An 8,291-nucleotide genomic window follows, 5' to 3' on the forward strand; every position below is an offset into this window, starting at 1 on the left:
TTAATGTTCAATGTCGTGCAGTAGCTGAGCGAACGGGGGGACGACACGAAGTCCAGCGCCGAAGAGAAGAAGTGAACAAAATTTACTACAAAACCGGTCGTGCAACTTGTCGCGCCCCGCACGCACCGCACCCCCGCAACAACGTTTAATATGCAACTTCTTAAATATACTTCTATCGTGCACAATGCATATACCCAATCCATGGGAGGCCATGAGGGTCTCTGTGCCAGCAACTCGTCGAGAACAGCATTCCCAGATGTAATGTGGGCGCAGTCATTCCAACCACGGGACCCAGGAAACTTAACATGTTCTGTATCTCCCTACCGATACACTGAAATAATGAATACGATTAATAAGAATTTAAATGCATTTAACATAAGTAGTGGCTATAGAAAATGTAAAATAAATATTGATCAAACCAAGGCAAAGCCCCTATAACGTACTATGCCAGTCAGCATTTTTTTATAGAGCAGGGGTCTAACGGGTCCTGTTGATGTTAAGTAATACCGTCGTCGATTGCCACTATTAATTCCAGAGGGTTCGCGCTTCGTGCTGGCTTTTGGTACACTCTTTTCTTGAAGAACCCCAAGAAGAAGAAGAAGGAATTGCTTTGGAAATACTTCAGTGTCTAGCTGGTTCCACATAGTGGTGGTGCGCGGCAAAAACGAACGACAAACGTCGGATGATTAAACTCAGCTATTATCAATAACACAATTTAACTCAATAATATTTTACTTTCCATATAATTTTTAATACTGTCCAATACCTACGGTGTTAGTAAAATATGAAAACAACTCAAAATTGCAGTTATTACTTACATTTTATATAATTTTCTTTTAATGTTAAAATTAGATAAACTTATTAAGAATATTGAGTTTCAAAATGATCTCTCACCTTCAAGTTCCAAGGATGTCTACTATAATGGTCGGTGGAATCATTATTTGGGAACCCATAATCTGCGGCACCCGTGTCTATGGAAGCTGCGTTTACACAGACATGCTTTGTCCTCGACAAGACAAGGTCCCAATATACTTTTTCCATGGAATTTGTTTTCCGAGTTGTGGAAGACAAAAATGCATTGGAAGCGACTTCTGCCACTTTTTGAAAAGCGTGAAGATTCATTGATCGACCGGGAACAATGCAGTCTTCAGTCTCAGCAAGGGCATTTAATACTAAACGATCTTTTGTCGGGATTTCATCAGACGAATAATTATCTGTCGAATCACCTGGCTCCAGCATTTGCTTTTATGCCTGCAAAGGACTTCGTGCACGGTTAAACATCCTTGATTGACTTCTTTCGCACGTTCCACTTGTTCTATCAAATTTTCATTCTCCAACGTTGTCATCACTTCATATGTTAGTAGATATTTTTCATAAATTTGTTTAATTTTTTGACCGGGATTTTTTAAATTATTACAACACTTTAATTGCTCGGCAACTTTGTTCCATTGTACTATTTTTGTTAGCTTCTTTAGGCCACCCATTTGCTGTACTAGCTTGAATAAATATGGTAAGTCCACTTCCAAGCCGCTTAGTAGTGGCGGTCGCCTAAATGTCACTTTTTGCGACGCCAAGACGGCTTTGAAAGTGCTCAACTTTTTGGCAGCTGGCCCATATCGTTTGAACATCCGTTGCACGTAGTGGTTGGTTACATTAAAGTTCATAGTCCCATCAAGATTACAGGGTGGTGTGAATCCATCAGGTGGTATAACTTTGCATAAACCATATTTGGACGCTTCTGGTAAAATTTTCTCTATGTATGTTAGTTAATAGTCTTTATGTTTTACACTACTACAATAAATGTTTTCTATCTATACATTTGGTTTTAATCAATTATTCATTACATTCGGCTATTATTTTCTAATATAGGAGACGTTGGGAGCTTAGAAAATTCAACAAGTCTTCCGCAGTAGACGAAACTGTTTATAGCTCTGTCGGGTCTTGTGTCTCGAGTCCAAAGAAGTTTATGCTTAAAAGACGGTCTCTGTCGCTCCTCCTGTCTCCGAAGACACTCTCCTTAAAGGCTTAGTCAGCATCGGGGCACTGAGCGATAACACATCGAGCGACGTTCAGTTTCATGGTAATTTAGAGCGATTGGAATCGTCAACGACCAGTCACTTTCCGAGCAGCTTGATCCATTGGCGACGAGTAGAGATATGTGACTCTCTGCATCTTCATCCGAGTTTGAAAAAGTATCTAAATTTAAACACCTAATTAAACCGACACTTTCATTTAGAACATTTTCCGCACGGTAATTGTTATTCTTTTGAAATTACACAGATTATAATATACTAATATATACGTCCGCTATCTTGTTTGTCAATTGTTGATTGTTCATATCGTCAAGTGCTTTTTTATTCGTCTCAGTGACGTTTATTGAAAGTAAATTTAATTAGGGTTTACTGTGTGCGCGTGTGTGTGTGTGTGCAAATGTGTGTTTACTTGTATTCGTTTTTACAACAAACTCCCAACCGAAATTAGAGAACTGTCAGTAAATAAATTCAAAGCCCTTGTTAAAATTAAATTAATTAATAAAGCCTTTTATAAATGTGGCGAAAGTTTCTTGCCAGTTCTTCTTACCCGCTCTACGCCCTCGACTTGCGAACTGGTTGTAAATGCAAATTTAATTTGTTTTTTTTTTGACGTTCATAAGTGTAGTACATGTTTACCTAGATGAATATTTTGAGTTTACTAGAATAAACATTCAACTTACATCAAACGTTTCACCGAGACAATGTATCCAGGACAATGTAGCGAAGTACACACTAGTCGGATATTGTGTATCCCGTGGCAATTGAAGATGAATAGGCTTTTGGGCAAACTATTATAAATTCGCCCGGATTTTGGACAGCCCGGCACAGAGACACCGAATCCTGCAATAATTCCGGTGGGATCATCGCAATGTCCGATGGCAACCAAACGGATTTATTCTGGACGAACGCCGGGCACAAGCGTTCCACTGCTTTCCGAAATGTATCGCTTTGCGAATCGTCGATGCCATACCTGGAATGCGTTCGAGCAATGTAAAAAAAAAATGTTAAACAGATAATAGATAAAATTGATTAACAGAAAATTGAAATAAATTCAAAGAGTTTGAGGAAAGCACCAACTCAGGTGTCACCCGGATTCTACTACCAAGCGCCAACTTCAATATTTAATTAGCGCCTGTTCACCTGAACCTCATGGCCCAATGCTCTAGTCCAAAGGGGAGAAAAAGGAGTTGGAGGAGACACATATTTGTGCTGTTTATTATTTTCCGCTCTCAAATATATATTTTTAGCAACCAGAAGTAAAAATTAAATATAATAAAAACAATTCGAAATAACCTAAGAAGTTATTTTATGAACAAACTAAGAAAACGCGGTAATTTCAATATCACACTAAAATTATCTTAAAACTGACTTATACAAACAAAACAACACGACTTTAGATATTCTAAAAACACAACCGTCAATCTTAAAACAATAACAAAAAATCACACCGAATAAAAATAACATGGAACGAACTCACAGTACGCGGCTTCGAAACCAACGACCACTCTAGTCAACGTCCGGGCAGCGAATGCTAGCGTGCCACACTGAGGCCTTTCTTTTATAGTAAGCGGGTGGGGATCGAAACCACCTACTGCCCTCTGTTCAGTTTCCGCTTATAATATTAGTGTAAACTCTTTATAACGTTATCCTTTATAACGATAAACTCCCTATAACGTTGGAGTGAGCCGAAGTTGGTTGGTATGCGTTAAAACTCAAACATTGAAACACTCTTTATAGCGATACGCCATTCACTATTACGAAGAAATGTGTTTATATTTGTAGACAGTAAATATTTATTATCGGTATTATTGTTTATGTTATGTTATCAGGTAACAAAAGACTTTGAAGCTCCAAAACATCCGAGGTCGGTCTAGCTTTTGTTATCCTTAATTGCCTCGTACACATGCAGTATGGCGCATTGTTTTCTCGGAAGTGATGGTCTTCGACCAAGCATACTGGGTACCTATCTTATTATCATTCGTAAAACTACTTTGAAACTGTTAACATGTTTTTTTTTTGTTCACTCCATGTAACGACAAAAAAATGCTCAGTCCCTCGAGTTTCGTTATAAAGAGTTTACACTGTATATGGAAGAGCCGAGATCATTGTTACCCGAGTAGGTCTCATCAAAAATTTTCATTCTATGTGGGCGTGGCGTTAAATCCAAAAATTAGGAAAACATGCAAGACACTGACAAGACTGATCTAGAATAATTGTCTTGTAAAAAATCAATAAAATTTAATATACGTCCACATACCATACTTTCTTCTTTCCACTATGCATGTTCTTATTGCGAATCGATACGAAAACGAATAATAAAACACGTGTTAATGTTCAATGTCGTGCAGTAGCTGAGCGAACGGGGGGACGACACGAAGTCCAGCGCCGAAGAGAAGAAGTGAACAAAATTTACTACAAAACCGGTCGTGCAACTTGTCGCGCCCCGCACGCACCGCACCCCCGCAACAACGTTTAATATGCAACTTCTTAAATATACTTCTATCGTGCACATATTCCCCCCCGTGCATTTCATGCACCCTCTGACGCGAGCACGATGACCTTCTTAGTCGCCCGTCTGACGAGTCCAGCTTTTGTTCGTTCTTCTATCACGCGGACGACTCCATCCTTCCCGGGGTACGTGGCGGTGACGCGTCCCTTGGGCCAAGAGTTACGAGGAATGGCGTCGTCCACCAGCAGGACTAGGTCACCAAGCTTAGGGGCGGTGCTACGGCTCCTGGGATCTCGGCGATTCTGTAATATACGTTATATGGTGGTTAGCTTAATGTATCCAGGCGATATACAGACGGACATAATAGCTATTTCCGTCCAAAATCGGAGGAGATCGTTGTTTCTCTGGCAGGTCTGGGGCTGATTCTATTCGTGACTTTAAACGTATGATTCCTTCTTCGTCTATTGAAACGCTTAAAGTTCGAAGTCGACTGTTTTTCCCGACAGGAAGATTGCCACGCAGCCGCCGCAAATCCTCTTCAAAGCATGCTTCTTGTGACGCTTTCCACCATAATGTTTCGGCTTTCTTTATGTGATGTGCTTCCAGAGATACTGTCTTCGCGTGTCTTCTTTGGCCACATAATCCGATAAATTGTAGAACTCTTCCAGTACTTCTAATGAGACGGATCCAAGAGGAGAATCTTGTTGCCTCTGGAAGGGACTCTTTTAAGCAAGGCTTTACATTATTATTTATTGCTGCCACGCGCTCCTCTCCCGTAGCAACAATCTCTGCCACTTCTTCCTGGGGCCAGTTTTCTTCTGACGAATAAAGGAATTCTGGTCCCTCAAACCATCGATGCTCGCTGTTGAAACTTCGAGGTACCTGTCTTGTAGTGTTGTCAGCAACATTTAAAGCAGTTGGTACCCATCTCCATTCATTTACTTTCGTTCCTTCTTCTATTTTAGCTACTCGGTGAGCAACGAATGGTTTGAAAACCCGCGGGCCCGACCGTAACCAGGCAAGTACTGTTTTAGAGTCAGTACAGCACTACAAATACACACTATAAAATATTTAACACATTATATTTTCAAAGCACAACACACGTCGTATTTACTTAAATATAATTTAATTAAATATCTCACCCCACTCGTATCCACAACACAATTATCATGTTCTATTTTACACAATTACAAAACAATATTCTCAAACTTATTAACTCTAAATTCGACGTTTATTTCGACAGTTAGACGGTAGGCACGCTCGATTAATTAAATAGTTAACTTGCAATTAGATACGTAATATGTTGATCACTTAATATAAAATTTTAACGAAACGAACACTATATTAAGGAACCACTAAAACGAAACAATTCAATACACAACTAATTACAAACGAATTTAATGTTAACTATATTCAACACGTGCACTATCACTTGACACTAAACAAATGAATAGATATTTCACTACGTATTTCGAGAAATCCATCTTTTAATGTCCATCCGGTTCGAAGACCAAAAAATGTTCTTATTGCGAATCGATACGAAAACGAATAATAAAACACGTGTTAATGTTCAATGTCGTGCAGTAGCTGAGCGAACGGGGGGACGACACGAAGTCCAGCGCCGAAGAGAAGAAGTGAACAAAATTTACTACAAAACCGGTCGTGCAACTTGTCGCGCCCCGCACGCACCGCACCCCCGCAACAACGTTTAATATGCAACTTCTTAAATATACTTCTATCGTGCACAATGCATATACCCAATCCATGGGAGGCCATGAGGGTCTCTGTGCCAGCAACTCGTCGAGAACAGCATTCCCAGATGTAATGTGGGCGCAGTCATTCCAACCACGGGACCCAGGAAACTTAACATGTTCTGTATCTCCCTACCGATACACTGAAATAATGAATACGATTAATAAGAATTTAAATGCATTTAACATAAGTAGTGGCTATAGAAAATGTAAAATAAATATTGATCAAACCAAGGCAAAGCCCCTATAACGTACTATGCCAGTCAGCATTTTTTTATAGAGCAGGGGTCTAACGGGTCCTGTTGATGTTAAGTAATACCGTCGTCGATTGCCACTATTAATTCCAGAGGGTTCGCGCTTCGTGCTGGCTTTTGGTACACTCTTTTCTTGAAGAACCCCAAGAAGAAGAAGAAGGAATTGCTTTGGAAATACTTCAGTGTCTAGCTGGTTCCACATAGTGGTGGTGCGCGGCAAAAACGAACGACAAACGTCGGATGATTAAACTCAGCTATTATCAATAACACAATTTAACTCAATAATATTTTACTTTCCATATAATTTTTAATACTGTCCAATACCTACGGTGTTAGTAAAATATGAAAACAACTCAAAATTGCAGTTATTACTTACATTTTATATAATTTTCTTTTAATGTTAAAATTAGATAAACTTATTAAGAATATTGAGTTTCAAAATGATCTCTCACCTTCAAGTTCCAAGGATGTCTACTATAATGGTCGGTGGAATCATTATTTGGGAACCCATAATCTGCGGCACCCGTGTCTATGGAAGCTGCGTTTACACAGACATGCTTTGTCCTCGACAAGACAAGGTCCCAATATACTTTTTCCATGGAATTTGTTTTCCGAGTTGTGGAAGACAAAAATGCATTGGAAGCGACTTCTGCCACTTTTTGAAAAGCGTGAAGATTCATTGATCGACCGGGAACAATGCAGTCTTCAGTCTCAGCAAGGGCATTTAATACTAAACGATCTTTTGTCGGGATTTCATCAGACGAATAATTATCTGTCGAATCACCTGGCTCCAGCATTTGCTTTTATGCCTGCAAAGGACTTCGTGCACGGTTAAACATCCTTGATTGACTTCTTTCGCACGTTCCACTTGTTCTATCAAATTTTCATTCTCCAACGTTGTCATCACTTCATATGTTAGTAGATATTTTTCATAAATTTGTTTAATTTTTTGACCGGGATTTTTTAAATTATTACAACACTTTAATTGCTCGGCAACTTTGTTCCATTGTACTATTTTTGTTAGCTTCTTTAGGCCACCCATTTGCTGTACTAGCTTGAATAAATATGGTAAGTCCACTTCCAAGCCGCTTAGTAGTGGCGGTCGCCTAAATGTCACTTTTTGCGACGCCAAGACGGCTTTGAAAGTGCTCAACTTTTTGGCAGCTGGCCCATATCGTTTGAACATCCGTTGCACGTAGTGGTTGGTTACATTAAAGTTCATAGTCCCATCAAGATTACAGGGTGGTGTGAATCCATCAGGTGGTATAACTTTGCATAAACCATATTTGGACGCTTCTGGTAAAATTTTCTCTATGTATGTTAGTTAATAGTCTTTATGTTTTACACTACTACAATAAATGTTTTCTATCTATACATTTGGTTTTAATCAATTATTCATTACATTCGGCTATTATTTTCTAATATAGGAGACGTTGGGAGCTTAGAAAATTCAACAAGTCTTCCGCAGTAGACGAAACTGTTTATAGCTCTGTCGGGTCTTGTGTCTCGAGTCCAAAGAAGTTTATTCTTAAAAGACGGTCTCTGTCGCTCCTCCTGTCTCCGAAGACACTCTCCTTAAAGGCTTAGTCAGCATCGGGGCACTGAGCGATAACACATCGAGCGACGTTCAGTTTCATGGTAATTTAGAGCGATTGGAATCGTCAACGACCAGTCACTTTCCGAGCAGCTTGATCCATTGGCGACGAGTAGAGATATGTGACTCTCTGCATCTTCATCCGAGTTTGAAAAAGTATCTAAATTTAAACACCTAATTAAACCGACACTTTCATTTAGAACATTTTCC

At 39.4% G+C, this 8,291-nt stretch overlaps 2 long non-coding RNA genes across 2 annotated transcripts; both read right to left on the minus strand.

Moving 5' to 3' along the window:
* LOC123690495 lies at window positions 1-1,194 on the minus strand. Its single transcript, XR_006751116.1, has 2 exons — window positions 895-1,194; window positions 1-331 (listed from the first exon to the last, which is right to left on the minus strand). It is a non-coding gene; the product is annotated as an uncharacterized LOC123690495 (long non-coding RNA).
* Window positions 1,195-6,045: 4,851 nt separating this feature from the next.
* Window positions 6,046-7,239, minus strand: LOC123690496. Its single transcript, XR_006751117.1, has 2 exons — window positions 6,940-7,239; window positions 6,046-6,376 (listed from the first exon to the last, which is right to left on the minus strand). It is a non-coding gene; the product is annotated as an uncharacterized LOC123690496 (long non-coding RNA).
* Between the last annotated feature and the right edge of the window lie 1,052 nt (window positions 7,240-8,291).

This window comes from Pieris rapae, chromosome W (assembly GCF_905147795.1).
Source record: "Pieris rapae chromosome W, ilPieRapa1.1, whole genome shotgun sequence".
Lineage (NCBI taxonomy): Eukaryota > Metazoa > Arthropoda > Insecta > Lepidoptera > Pieridae > Pieris > Pieris rapae.